Consider the following 16,263-nt stretch of genomic DNA (forward strand, 5'->3'; position numbering starts at 1 on the left):
ATATATTTTTAGCAAATGATTTTGAACATCACAATCATTACAAATTTCATTTCATATGAAGGATTTAACAATTTTTATATAAGTAATTTCCAATATATTTTAAAAATAACTTTTTAAATTTTTGAATTTGGTCATAAAATTATATATCTCTTGAATCATAGCGAAAATATTATTTCGACTGAATTTTGAAGTTGATCATTCAGTCCATTAATCCATTTTGCCGATTATACCTTCGTATAGCAGCTGAAGATGGTGACACAAGCCGGAGGCCTGCAAGGGGGGCAGGGCTTTGGAGGGTTGGGGCAACAGGGTAAGCAGGGAATGGGGCAGCAAGACGGGGGGCAACACGGTCCGCATGGTCCACATGGTCCACAAGGTTCGCAAGGTCCGCAAGGTCCGCAAGGTCCGCAAGGTCCACAGCACGCCATTTTCAGTGAAAAAGCTTAAAAAAAACCTCGAAACTAAAATTTATACAAAATCTTGAGGTTTCTTTTTTTAATATTATTGCAGCACGGAAATTTTTTAGTTTTGTATTTGTATCACTTAAAAATGTGGTTTTTTGTCGAAGAGTACGGAAGATAGTTGACACTGCTGTAGAGAAAATTTTCACAATGTTCGATTTATGTTTAGAACGAAATAATATTTTTATTTGAAAAAATAAATATAATTCAAATTTGAATTTAAATGGTATTTACCCATACATTTATGATTACCTACGTATTGACCGAACGGAATTCAAAATTTTAAGACGTTTTCACTAAATAAATAAGGCTGAATAACAAGTAAAATATTTTATGCTAATTCTGCTCTAATAAAAATCTTATTCTCATAACAATACCAGTTACGGCTGAATTTACAAGTGTTCAGGTTCCCACCCAGGCAACGTGGGTTCCTACCTCGACTAACTAGGTTATTCATAATTGCACAAGTACCCAACTATTCCTCTTTTATCAATGCTAGTAGGTGATTTTCAAATACTAGCAGGTTATTCGTAACCCAAGAAAGTTTGTCTTTTATAAAAAAAATCAAAAGTGTTTCTAAATTAAATCAATTTAATTTATTTACGAAGGTTTTTTATGAAAGACTTTCAGATTTTGAGAACTTTCTTTTTGAAATTTCGTGAATATTATTGGTGCAAAGCTAATATATTTAACAATGCATTGAAAATCGAGATTCTAATATACATATTTTCCAAGCTTTCTATAGCTAAAAATAATATATTTAAGGTACAAATGGGAAGAGTTTTTTTAACGTACGAAAAACAATAGTAAATAATGAGGCTAAAGAATTAGACCTTTTTAGAGAAAATTATTTAATATGTATTATGTTATTTAAGGATATTTACACTGGAGGGGGAAAAACATAAATTTATTCTTTCAAACAAAATAAACCGTAAGTAATGGAAGCACGCAACATGATAAACTTCGTTGCAAGAATATAAATGCATTTATTGCAATCTATTGAATTAGTGCGAATTATTGCTGAAATAATTGCGGTGACGAAGGACCCGTTCCTACAGTCGCACTCAATCATAAGAAATCCCTTTGACCGTGAAATTAAAATAACCAATAACTTTAAAATGCCGCTTTAAACACAGGTAAGAAAAACAGGATGAATGCAAAGACCACCGTAAGCGAACATTATTTTAAAGTTAAGGAAGACTGGAACAATGTACAATACACATCCCAGAAAAAAACGTGGAATGAAGACTTTTTGGGACGATTACTTTCGTTGAAAGGGAATAGATTATCGTTTAGATGCCATTTAAACAAATCTTTGAAACATGAATCTTTGAAACATTAAATTCGAAAACAATCTCTAGGTAAAAATCAAATTGCTATTTAAAAGCCATAAAAGCAAATTTATTTACGTTAGAATATCTTTTTATCCACCCATTCGTGCAATTATTTGTGCACGAGACCGAATTTAATTATTTTGTAACAAAAATAAGTTTTGATCCAGAACCGATCCATGTGGAACGTCAACATTTATTGTATGTATAAAACGGATGAATTCTGAACATATAAATTTCCTTGATATGAATTGATACTGAACCTTGCGATAATATATAAAGATAGTTGCCAATAAAAATGTGCAGTGAAAAAATGAAGACAATGTTGGTAGTTCTTATTCGAAGTATGATACAGTTTTTCAAAATTTGACCGAAGGGGATAGGGTCCCATTAGCTCAGTGGTAGAGTGGTTCCCCGGCAAGGCAAGGGTCATGGGTTCGAGTCCTAGATGTGACCGTATCCTTTTCTGATTTTTCTGTTTCAGATTTTCGTTTAGAAATCGCTTATATTGTCATCAATAATTAAATATAAATTTCTGTTTTTAATATGGTGCATTTTTTGTATAAAACTGCGTTCTTGCGCACCACTATCAAGTGTATAAGTTGTGAATTTGCGCACATCATGCTCAAGCTTGTTAAGGCCCCTTCACACTACCTCGCGAGGTGCGGTAGTAATTGGGATGACCGCAAATATAATAATCATAAATTACTCCCAAACGCCGAACTACTTCTTCCCCCCCACCTTCTCCTATCCCTTCTCTGCGCGCATGTCCGCAATCCTGGCGCACAAATAATTTGTTCTCGTTTATACGCAATGACAGCGCGCATTTTATTGCACACTTAAAAAATGTAACACATTTGAATTATTATCGCACCTTCTGTGCTAAGGAATTTTTTGACATCAGATTAAGATGACAATTTTAATGTACCGGTTGACACCTCCCTTCGTACTTGCATAATATGTTTTACGTGGAACTGACCTGCCGTGCCTTGTGTAACACAAAGTTTTCGGATAGTATTTTCACAGCACACAATTTTTTTTTTCAACCCCAAAATAGGTAACCCCAACGTAGGTTTCCACTGCAGTAAATCTGTTTTTTTTTTCTTTTGTCTTATCTCGATTTTTTTTCTACTGTACATAAAATAACTGGTAATTTCCAACTCACAAATTAAAATTTATAAAATAAATTGTCAACAAAATGTTTTATATGATCTAACCACCTTTTAACAAATAAATTTTTAATAAAAGGTTGTTTTGTGTTAATGTTTACTGACTAAAAACAGTAATTAAAGAAAATAATTTATATTTACCAAAAATTCATTGTTTAAAATTAAACATTTAATTTTTTTTCTGTAATAAATCTATATTTATTAACTAAAATATGTAGTTAAAAACACATTTTTTTGTTTTAATTAGGTTTTAACCTTCCTTTTCAGAGACTGGAGTCGGGAAGTGGGTTAATTTTCACGTCCAAGATTTGCATTAATTAATTCCTGAAAACTGAAGTTATAATCAAATAGATGTATTAAAGAAGGGATCGAGCTTTCAGCGATTGTTAAAGAAAATTGATTAATCCTTACACTTTTATTCGTGCACTTAATCTTTACTCAATATTATATTGTATATAAATATATAATTAATAAAACAGAAAACTAAGAACAACCAAGAATAGACTAGTAAAAAGATTTGAGCATAGACCATAGGAAAGCCAAGAAAGAACAAAAATAAGAAGAAGTAAGAAAAAGCTAGAAGAACAGGCAAGTAGAGGCTAGGCTGTTTTATATACCGGTCAATTAATCTTCAACCTCATATAATATATATATACATTGTACACTATGCACATTCCGCTATTTTTTAACTGTCATTTTGTCATTTCCATTAATAAAAACCAATGCCCATTCAATTTAAGACTGATTATTGAAACTTTTGTATTTTAGTCACTTAACACAAGAGCTTAAAGACATAGCCACAGAGAATTAAGGTTTAATATGATATTACAGCCACCATTATAATGCAAACCAAAGAGGAAAGCTAAATTCAAGACGAAAGAGTTTCGAGGGAGTAATAGGAAATGTCTGAATGATATTCCTTCTGACAAGTTTATGATGAAAATATAATCTTATCGATAATCTCAACCCTCAACCATCATCTTGATTTATGGTTTCCACGAGTTAATGAATTCTGCTCGGGTGAGTTGATAATGTGATGATTGGTTGTTAAGTTTTTATGTTCGGTAGTGCCACTTCATTAAGGCAGAAATGGTTAGGTTGGTACTTCTGAAATATGAGTTTCGCGTGGAGGTTGATTGAAAATGTGTCAATTGTTTCCAATTAATGGCTGCTTTAATAATCAAACGAACACATACTTGTGGTATTTAATTTTTTTTGAAGATAAATTCTTTTTTAGGTAAATTCATGCTGCCATAAGATGAATTGTAATCATACAAACCTGTAAATGTGCATACTGCGTCTATTGTGCATGTGCCATTATGTGTTCATACAAGCATAGAGAATAGAACATACTTATCTCTTGAAAGGCATTTAATAAAAAAATAATTATGAACAGTCACGTTTACGAGTCTCCGGATCACCTGACAATTATTATAAATTAAATTAAGGAATTGTTTTGACTCGGACAGCTTTAGCATCAAGGTAAATAATTTATGGTGCTGTTAAAAAACGACTTCATTTTTGAAATATACCTAATAAATTGATGGTTAAATTAATATAACCTCACATTTAAAAATTTGTGTATTCTTATTTCTACGAACCGTTTCCTTTCAATTCCAATATTTATCACAGCTCTTTTAAAATAAAATAATTGTAAAAAAATAATATTTCACTCTTCACACCACTAATCGTGACATCATCAAATTTTATTTCACTCTTCACACAACGAATCGTGAAATCATCAAATTTTATTTCACTATTCAGAGACGGTGAATCGTGATATCATCGAATTTTACTTAACTCTTCACACAACGAATCGTGACATCGTCAATCTTTATTACACCATTCACACAACGAATCGTGACACCGTCAAATTTTATTTCACTATTCACACAACGAATCGTGACATCATCAAATTTCGGGATAAAAAAAATATTCACAAGGTTACTTTGGTTTTTAGATTTATAATATACCAACCATTTTTTGGATATACGGCCTCCTTTAAAATATTCAGCAGCAATATTTTCAAAACTGCCTTACCATTCTTTTCACATTTCATAGATCTTTTTATCTCATCCATGCTAATTTTGGTAACATTCACCACATCATCATTCATATCCGATTCGCCGCTGGAATCACTGTCACTCTCACATGACGCTTTCGAAGACTTCATCGAAATACTTCATCCATCTCTCTTTTATTTCTACGTCATTCTTCATCATTGTTCCATCTTTCGATGTTATCACTTTCATGCTTCCGTTTTCTGGACCACTCCGGGACCTTTTGACTTCCTTCTAAAACAATTTAATGTTTTATTGGAAGTGGTTTGTCATTTTCATTCCTTCTTCCGCTTCCAGGCCTTTCTTTCGGAAAGGGACGCTTAAATGGTTTGGGCATGTAGAGCGAATGTGTTATTACAAGATAATACATTACAAAATGATAACAAAGTAATAATGTATTATTCCCAATGAGTTTATAAAACTCATTTCGGGAAAGACAACATTAGAAAGGACAAGGCAAATAAATAAATACATTAAAATAAATAAACGCAGATGTTATTATGGAGTTCCAGAGAAAGATTGTGTTAGTCATTAATGAAACTGCGAAGGAAATAGCTTTTAAGAGCTTTTGCCAATGTTTTTTTGTTCGTTGCCGGAAGTTTTAAATTACTAGGTAATGCGTTATATTGTTTATGTGCAATGTATTGTAAGGAGTTAATTCCAAATTTGGTCGTGTAAGTAGATGACGATAAATGTATTTGATTTTGTGATCGTGTTCTGTGCTGTTAGTTAAACATATTTTTCTTACCGAACAATTATTATTTGAACAATTGGGAGTCTTGTGCGGTTTTAAAAGACTTCAATTTAAATATATAATTGAAGAATTCCAATGTTACCGTAGATACCAAAGTTATTTTTGTTATGTTTCGAATGCAACAAAATTTCAATAAATTATGCAAATATGGTCCAAAAAAAATTCTCTACATTCATAAAAAATCTCAACGTTCTTTATCAACACAAAATATCAGTTACTCAAAATTAAGCAATATAATGAAATTTAACTAGTTTATCTCGAGTTAGCAAGTAATAATTTAGCATCAAAACGCCACCATATAAAAAAAATAATGCCAAATACTGGTTTTCAAGAATATTATAAGTGGTACGGGGTACCCGGCATAGCCCGTGGTCATTACAGCCTTTTCGAATGCCCCTCGGATTGTAATTTATGCTCGGAGCGTGTGCCCGGTGCCGCAGTAATTCATGTGTTGGTGCGCACGCGCGGGGCGGTGCACATTGCACATTGCGCGGTGCCATTGCTCAACGCCCCGGGCTGGAGCAACCAAGCTAAGGATTAACGCCAAATCTTCGGAAAGGGTAATAATTAGCGGGTAATTGCAACTCATTTGCTTATGTTGGCTTCGGAAATGTGAATGCAAAACAATAGCAAAGCTAGTAGCGAGGTATTTACGTTATTTACTGTAACTATTAATGACTGAGGTTTCTATGATGTGCATTTATAAATGTTTACGGTTAAAGATGGTTTAAAAACAATAGTGCTTAGCCATAAAAACGTCGTCAGGTTTTGAGAATTGTGAATATTACTATGCTCGATTTTTTGTAAAAAATTTAGCAAATCCTTGAACGGCGCCCAAATTATTCCGGAAAAATGATGTATTTTTATATGTTTGAAGGTGGGACTACTCCATTGCATTGGTAATTTCACAGAGATAAAAGTAATGTTGGGAAGAATAAACAGATATAATCACTAAACATAATTAACCATTTCAACCAATAGATATTTGTTTTCCGTATGGTCGTCTCTCATCACGGCGAAACGAAGTTTTTTTTTATAAACTCTTAAATGAAATGCGAATATATTTACTATGATGGTAGACACTACAAAATATATTTTCTTTACATGCATAGGAACTTTACATACAAATCTTAAATTTGGATTTCAGGCCAACACACTTAACCAAAACTGATTAATGATTTTTTTAATCAAAAGGCATAGCAAATGTCAGGCCCAGTTTATGTGCTACTAAGTTTATTTATGTTTTAAATTACAAAATAGAGGCCATCAAAGAGGCAACTTTGGCATTATTTGTTTTTTATTTTTATTTTATTTTTCATTATATTAACATAGCAGGTTGGATAATTTACCTAGTTTAAAAAAAAATCTAGATATCATAATTTACGAAACAAAAAATAAAGTAGCTCATATCTGTATTTGATATTTGCTAAGCTAAAAAAAAATAAAAATAATTTGTTTTGGTTAGGTGTTTTGGCCTTAAACCCAAATTTAAATTTTGTATGTAGGAAAGTACGTATGTAAAAGCCTCTATTTGAATTTTGTTTCTTTGCCAAATACTCTCAACCTCCAGATCCAAGGAGATTATTGCTCTTCCACAAAAGTCATCTTGTATCATTTTAAGTGATTTTAATTTTGTTTTTGCATTTGCCAGTGGTAATAAGTTATTTAATCCATTATTATAAGGGTTTAAAAAAAGTCAGGGACATTTTTATAAGGGTTTAAAAAAGGTCAGAGAGCACCAAAGATTAGGAACACGCATAATATGCAGATATAAATATAAGAGTATCTTCCTTAGCAAAATTATCTGGCGGAGATGTCAGTTTTCTAGAAATGATTTTATGAAATATCAATCACAACCCGAAATATTTTTACAATCTGGTCGCAGAGCCAAACCCTAAATCCCCGACATCGATTGTCAAAAGCAATCAACTTAACAAGCAGCTTATTAGTCAGAACTAATTGATTCGGCTTTTCCCAACCGAGGGTGACTTGCAAATGCATCTCTTGTTATGAATGAGATTGATAGTGACGGGAATCACGGAGATGAGCTTTCAGACTGAGTGACTAACAGGCGGCCAGATTGACGGGAGCACGCTATAGAGTAACTAGCCGCGTCTTCGCGCTTTTTACTTTTATTGTTGCCAGCGTTAAGAGAACGGCCTCTCAATATCGCGTGCTACTCCTTTTTGTTATAGTTTAGAATGATTTAGAAGATCTTCGGTAATTTTTTTTCTATGAAATAGTGGAATATGTTCTAGATGATGAACATTTTTACAAATTTTCAAATGTATACCTACGGATACATCATGTATATTTATAACTTACACTGTGACAAGTGAATGTGATTATTTGCCTCAGAGAATTTATGAAAGTAATATTTTGTCTTACGAGAAAAGGGAGGTTAGGTTGTTCCACCTTTTAAAATTAAATATTTCTGTTATGCGAAGAATGAAACTATTCTAGTTTCTTATAAACATGAACAATAAAGCAACCTGGCAGTCTCAACTGAATTGCGAGATTTAAGTGTCTCCAACTGACAGAGCGGAATTTGTAATTACGATTTAATTCCACCAAACCGCTGATTACAGCCTACAAATACAAATTGTTGGTCCCAGCTTAAACTTTATACAAAAGAGATACAGATCATGCAATAAACTTCAGCATAAGGCGGTCGTAAATTCACATTATTCAAAGTGGAGACAAGTCCGTAAGATGGGGGTAAATGCAATCATTACGGGGAGAGAATCAATCCTCATTTGCTAGCTATAACACCCGATACAAGAGGCAGGGAATGGAATGATAAAAACGCAATCTGTTTTATCCTGAGACCATTTATCCACTGTCTTGCCAACAAATGAGCCCGCTTAGTTCGCGAAAGCCAGAAGCGGTAGTAGTGCCATATTATTCGCTTCGTCAAAGGCCCGCCGCTGAAACGGTAAGACTGTAAGTACCTAAGTATGTATAATGAAGGACGTAATGACTTATTTCAAAAGCGGTTTAAATGTCTCAATAAGATATCAACATATAATCTTTATCCTTCACACAAGTGCTGAGATTAACAGTGGTAATGGCAAATATTTATTTCTTCGTCGTCTTGTTAGCAGGCAAGGTTTTTTTAATTTGCACAAATTAATGCTAATCACTTGGGCAACATTTTACTTTTTTCTTTTTCGAAGGGTCTTTACACCTAAACAGGTTTGTAAATTCGGTAATCTATTACTTAATGGCGTAAAATCAATAAAGGATGAAAAGTTAAAAAAATGACGCTCGACACTAAACGGTCTTACTAAAAAACGTTGTGAAAATTTTCAATTGATAAACGACCGTGTATGTGAAAACCTTACTAATTGAAACGTAAAATAGAAACTGATCTAAAATAGTTCATGGAAAGATACATAAGATATACACATTGCTTATCCAGCCACAGGGGGTTGTTTATAAGTTGTATAAACTTCAAATCATAATAATTCATTACCTACTAAGATCGGGTTGTTTCATAGAATTTGAACAATTCATCAGTTATCATATCATTAAAGGCCCGTTATTTGACATAAATGAAATAATTACAGAACTTTCACAAAATTTGAAAATTTACTTAGAATTTTGAAGAAGTGTTCAAATTCCCCGAAACAACCCGTCCTAAAATAATAACAAGAATTTATTCCAGAATATATGAAGGAGTAGTGCAATTAAATACATTCCATATTTTGAAATAACAAACAAATTATTCGAACTAGGTGTGAAAATGTTCTATATTTTTAATGAAAACATCGAAAAATTTCAGAGAATTAAAAATTAAAAGAACACAGTCCTTTTATTTAAAGATTTTGCAAGATAACTGTCACTGCAGTTTTTTTTATCTCATTCATTCAATTCAATTAAAAATGATTAAAGATTAAAATGACCATTATTGCTTTTTTTAAAATATTATTACTGTTTTGTTTATTATTAGTTTTACTGCATTTATGTATATCATTGTATTATTGTATATGTTATATTTTCTTATGTGAAATGATTTTTATTTAGTAAAGCCTGAAGTATATTAATTACAGTGAATTTAACTTGTTTGCTTAACTTCAGCTATGTTAGATATATACATTTGTAATCTTATGTTATGATATACCTTCAAAAAATACTTGTAGATACATTCAAATTATGACATAGCTTAGTTATTTTGAATATTTTAAACATATGCGTTGGTATGTGTATGTATATATCTTAATATATTTATAATTTTCAACAATACTTTTAAGAGCGTTTCAAATTTTTATACCAACCTAATCGTGGCTAGTGGCTACCATATTGGAACTTGTAACAGTTTTGGCTTGCGAAACATAATTTTTCTAATGAAAATTCAATTTTTGGCAAATCGTCGAAACATTACCAACTGAAGTATTTTCACAGCTTATCTTTATTTGTTATCATAAACGTAGGTATCTACTTCAAATCAGTCACCGTAAAAGCCACAGCCAATCCACTTTCAAAGAGAATTGCACGCTAGTGTTAGAAACGATTTTTATACCTATTTAGGAGCTAACTTGTAGGTAGATTGACCCCACAAGAGAAGTGACCCTCCAGAGTTATATAGATATTTGGAATTTCCTATATTGTGGAACTTCGTGAGACCCTGCATGCTTTGGCTAGAATAAGGGGGAAGTAGGGGCTCTTAATACTTCTTCGTCCCGCAAGCTAAGAATAAGTACGTTTTTTGTAGATGCTTTCTATTTTCCATCCTTCTTGAATAACCAAAAAATCATTTGTTTGAAGAAACTAAAAAAAAAAGTCACATTACTAGCTCCTATGACATCAGCTATGATTTAAACGGCAGGTAACGATTTACAGGACAGGTTTTATAAAAAATGTCAAAAGAATAAAATATACTAGACAAAATGATGATTTACTTGTTTAAAAAAAAAATTTATGTAGCTATAATTTTTATAGACCTAAATAATAACAATTAATAACACACCAGTAGCCGCACTTCTTTTTAATCATTAAATTATAAATTATTTATGATTCAAGTCCAAAAATACTAGGAGGTTGTAGGTAGTACCCGTGAAGGAATAGGACTGAATGTTTTTTTCTGTCTACCGAGGTGGGAGTAATCCGGGTGCCAACTTTCTTTTTGAGATTAGACGAAACATGTGACTGAACTTTGTGAGGTATTTCAGGACGCGCTAAACACCTGAAGAATAATAATTTCACACTTAAGTTACAGTGGCGGAGCGAACGTCTGCTCCAATGGTTAGCCCTACGATTTTAACCGTCCAGTGGTTAAAAAGGTCCAGTGGTCAAAAGGCTACCAAAAACTCCTTAACATCAACAGATTCTGATGTCAACACAATTCAACAAAAGTAGAAGATGAGGGCAGGAAAAACCTCCTATGTGATCTAAGAGGTTTTAGCGCAGGTCACCTATCTTTTACAGCCGACCCGGTAATTTGGAGCGCAGTAATAATTGGAGCAGGCCACACCAGGCGACGGTACCTACTAACTACAATGCTAGCCTGTCTTAGCAATGTTAGCACCGCTTTACACGTCTGGTACCCAAAATATGGAAATGCGCTATATGGAAATATATACAGTTAAAAGGGTAGATCATTAGAAACACTACGGAGGCCTTTACCGAAAAGGCAGCGGTAGTAGCAAACGTCTTTGCGTGTTGCGTGTTATTACAATATTTGCTAACCGTCAATACTGGCTAAATCTTGTCTCTACTCTTGTCTGGATTTACTCTCATACTGTATTTGGGCATTGAGATTATATATTATATACCTATTCTCACACGGAAGCTATAATTTTCCTCTCCCACCCCCTCTAGTAAGTGCTAGGGAGAGGAGAGGAAGATAGCACGGAAAATAATGTATTTTTACGGGATCTGTCACCTTGTGATCTGACAGCTGTGTGACCACGGGCAACTCCCTAATTTATCTGTAAGATAATTTCTAAATATCGCTCGGCAACAAATTAAGTCTTATCATCTAGACCACGCCCACACGCAAAATAAATTATCTTACTAATGTATGGCAAGCGATATGGTGACTAGGCCACCCCCTAATACACTGCGAGAACCTTATAGCTTACGTGTGAGACTAGCTTAGCTCATTGCCGAAATTCATGACTTTCCAAGAGCCACTTGATCCAGTACTTCTAATTTTTTAAAATTAAACTATAAATTATCCGAACCATCTGTTGTATGTATACTTGGTAAATTAAAAATGCTCATAGGAACATTTTATGATCTTATTAAAATAATTAAGACATTATTTAGATGATTTTCTCCAGAACCAAGAATTTTATACCTACGCCACTGATAGAAAAGTATGATTTTTTTGTGAGTCGGGATGTTTTTGTAAATTGTAGATCATTCAACTTGAGAAGTTCGAGTTTTAGAAAACAACAAGAATACTTGTACGGCGAGGTGCTGGGTGTCATTCATGAACAACCTGGAGTAAGTTTTTATTTAATTCTTATTCTTTGTCCAAGCTTTATCCTCGAATTGTACGAAACTGAATGGATGCTTGGGTCAGCTAGAATGCAGAGGAACATAATCCCTATTTTACAATAAGAGAATTAAAAAAATATCTCTACATTATTTAGGAAACAAACCGTCTTGTAAATAAAAAACAGTGTTAACTTAAAAAAAAATAACAATCTACACAAATTAAGGTCCATTACGAATCAATATTGTTTAGTAACTACGCTAGCGAATACCCATGAAAAATTACGATATATTATAATTGTAAGATTTGTGAAGCTGAAAGTTTGTGTGAATAACACATAAGAACAAAGACAATTGCTACAGAATTATCGAGAAAAAATCTTAACGAAGAAAATATTTACTGTGTCTATCATCAACCAAGTATATCGAAGCAACTCTTTAATAACATCATTTCTCGTGAATGTTTTTTTTACGTCAGTTATGTACTGTACGTTATCAAATTATGTCTGAATTCTTCACACATCAGTTACAATTTTGGACAGTTAAAATAATTTTATGTTATTATATTATGGGTAGGTAGGTTAGGTTATAACAACCTACCTGCCTGTAATATAAGTTTTTAACAAAATACTATTTTATTTTTTCTCATATCTCGGTCCTAAAATATATAATAAAATCCCCTCTCAGCTGAAACTGTGTGAATTGTCATCCTTCGGTCCAAGAGTGACAAAATGGTTGTTGGATCTAGGCAGGACTGATTCCGAAATGATACTAAAAAATGTAATTTGAAATCACGAACGCCTCTATGTATCTTTTTTTATGTATCTTTTTTATGTATCTTCGTTTTAACATACTTATTTTAGCTAGTCTTAAATCCTGTATTCGTCTAGGATAACTTGAAACCTGTAAATTTGTCTGTCCTGAAACGGGAATCCTTCCTAGTTGGACATTCAAAATCATCAAATGTAATCAATATTATAAAAAATAAATAAATAAATAAAATAAAATTAAAAAAATAAATTGTTTTTTTCCAAAATGGGAACTAATATTCTGTGTTTTTTGTCAAATATTTTCAAAACCCGAAGTTCTTTCTTGCACTTTCATTGGCTTATCTGATACCTCGACGCATACTCTTCACCCCACCTTACTATTCCTCACTACTACTACTTACTGTTTACCTCCCCACTACCTACAGTCTAACAACACATTCTAATTGAGAGAGACTCCGGATGGTTTGGAGCTGTTGGGACTATTGTGTGGTATTCGCATTAAAAAAGTGTTACTTCCACAAATTATGCCATACTTACTTTCATGATTGCTTGATACGTGCCTGTTTAATGTATTTTTGTTTAATGTAGGCCTAGTCTCTCGACTAGAAAGCTGGAGGTCGCGAGTTTAAACCGGGGTGCGCTAGTAATTTTTATTTGATTGATTTATGTTATTTCACAAATTACGCTTTTAAAATAATATATAGTATATTTGCGGCACGTTCCAGAGTGGAAGATACTTTCAGTATTGCCGTGATGTAAGACCACCACGCAGAATCGAAACTTTGCTCGAAATGGCTTTAGTCATGCTTAGTGACCAGATCTGAACAGCAAATTACTATTCCATCTTCCTCTTTCGCACCTCCTTCCCTTCCCCACTAACTTCAGTACCCCAATTGCGGATGCCATAGTCTCACTGGCTCTAGATGGTTGTGAGCAGTTTGGACTCTTATGCAGTATTAACGTTAAAAAAATGTATATATGAATGAAGGTTCTTTTGCAGTACAAACATATTCAGATCAATTTAGCGATAAAAGTGGAATGAAGTTAGTACATTCGTGTTACTAGATATAACATGGAAAATAACAATTTTTCACCATGGCTAAACCTGTCAAACGTAGCATTTACTATCAGTTATGCGCTATCATATGAGATGATTTATATTTGCAATTACATCACATGTGTAGGAAACCACAAGGCTGGCCGGTTCAAGAAGGTAAATATAATAATGTCAAAAACAGTAACGTAACGACAAACTCTTCAGTCCTTGGGCTAGATTTTAGCTCCACCAAAGGGCTCTACCAAATAAACATTAATGTTTTCATATTTTTTTGCAGTTCGCTGATCGAATGTGTTTTCAGACAATTTTATTGTTACTGTATTTATATCGGCAATGAAACTAATTTCATTTAATATGTTAATTTTATTAACATTTCTACCAATGAAACAAAATATAATTATAGTAAATGCATCAATCTTTGTAAAATTAGATAAAAAAGAAGAAAGCTCTGTAATTTGTCCACTCTTTAATTTAGTTAAAATGAGTTATTTCAAAAATAGACCTGATTGAATGAGTGAAAGTTGTTTATTTTAGTTTTTTTCTAAACGAAGTTTGTAAATCCAACGCTCACTACCTACACAACCATTTTCAGTCATTTTATAAAGCATTCCTCTTGACAGTTCAAATGATTCGCAACAACTGCGCACCACTAATTCACGATCAGTTAAGATTTGTCAGTGTTTTCTATTTCAGCTTAACTTAAATGTTTTTTTATTTATTTAAAGTACCTGGAATACCACGACACCATTATGCTGTGGCACATACCGCTCAGACAGCCTTGCGCCACTGTTCATAACCCTTGAATCTTGAATCTCTTTACAGAAATTTCTAGAATCAGAGCGGCAAATGCAAATGTGATTGTGCCCTGACTATAAACGCGGTAATGAGAACATTCATAAAACGTGTTGCGAGCTGCTAGGACCTTTCTTTTGGTTTATTAGCATCGCCCGGAGCTCTGTCGATATAGACTGGCTTGGGAAGGATGGACTGTGGACTGCGGACTGCGGGGTGGTATAATGCAGAATATAGCCATCCAGTTGGCAGTCAATCATGTTGACAATCGACATCTCTATGCACGCGATATGCCGATGAAATAATTATGGAGAAGTTGAATATTCGACAGTGGTTGGCTTGTGCTACATCTTTTATATAGGTGAGTTATTATTAAGTGTAGCGAGGCCCGATTAGTGAATCGAAAATTCAATCCGACATGAAATGGGACTCATTTTGTATCTAACAAAAAGCATTTAGCCTAAATGTATGACGGCCGGCATAGTCCAGTGGTAACGCATTGGACTGCCATTCCGAAGGTCGCGGGTTCGAACCCGGCGTGCGCAAATAAATTTTATTTGATTAATTTGTGTTATTTCACAATTAATTAATTAAAATAATTAAAATAATATATAGTATATTTGCGGCACGTTCCAGAGTGGAAGATACTACCAGTATCGCCCTGGTGTAAGACCACCATTCAGAATTGAAACGTTGCTCCAAATGGCTTTAGCCGTGTTTAGTGACTAGATCTGAATAGCCAGGTACTTCCCCACCTTCCTCTTTCCCTTCCCCACTTACATTCAGCCTCACAACATCCCCCAATTGGGGATGCCATAGTCTCACTGGCTCCAGACGGGAGCAGTTGGGACTCTTGTGAGGTATTCACCGTAAAAACAAAAAAAAAACAAATAATTAGAAATAAATAACATTTGAAAAGTTAATAATATTATTTAAAATTATAACACGTACTGTAATTCGGGTAGGGTCAGATTTTCCAAAATAAAAAAAAAATATTTCTGGCTTATAAACGCTGCCTCCTTGATACTACACAGTAATATAATTAATTTTGATACCTCTAGCATTCGTAAGAATCCTCATCTCTTCAAGACTCATATTCAATCCAGCTTTTCATCAAAAGATACTCCACATACCATCCCCAAAAATGACAACAACCACGATTTTTGTTTTGGGAGTAAATATTTTTTTTTATAAATGACGTATTAAGTTATGCTGAATAACCAGATAGTTTAAATTTAAACCTTTATTTAATTAAAAATATCTACAGTTGAATTGAATTGAAACAATCGAAATTTAATGGATACAACACCCACTGAAAACATTAATTACATATAAGCAAGTAAGTATAAACAAAATTATATTATTGATTATATTAAACTTCCGTTATAATAATAACTAACCGTGTACTTACCAATAAAGGAAAATTAT

This window comes from Hesperophylax consimilis, chromosome 11 (assembly GCF_061612785.1).
Source record: "Hesperophylax consimilis isolate HC1 chromosome 11, BYU_Hcon_1.0, whole genome shotgun sequence".
NCBI classification, from domain to species: Eukaryota; Metazoa; Arthropoda; class Insecta; order Trichoptera; family Limnephilidae; genus Hesperophylax; species Hesperophylax consimilis.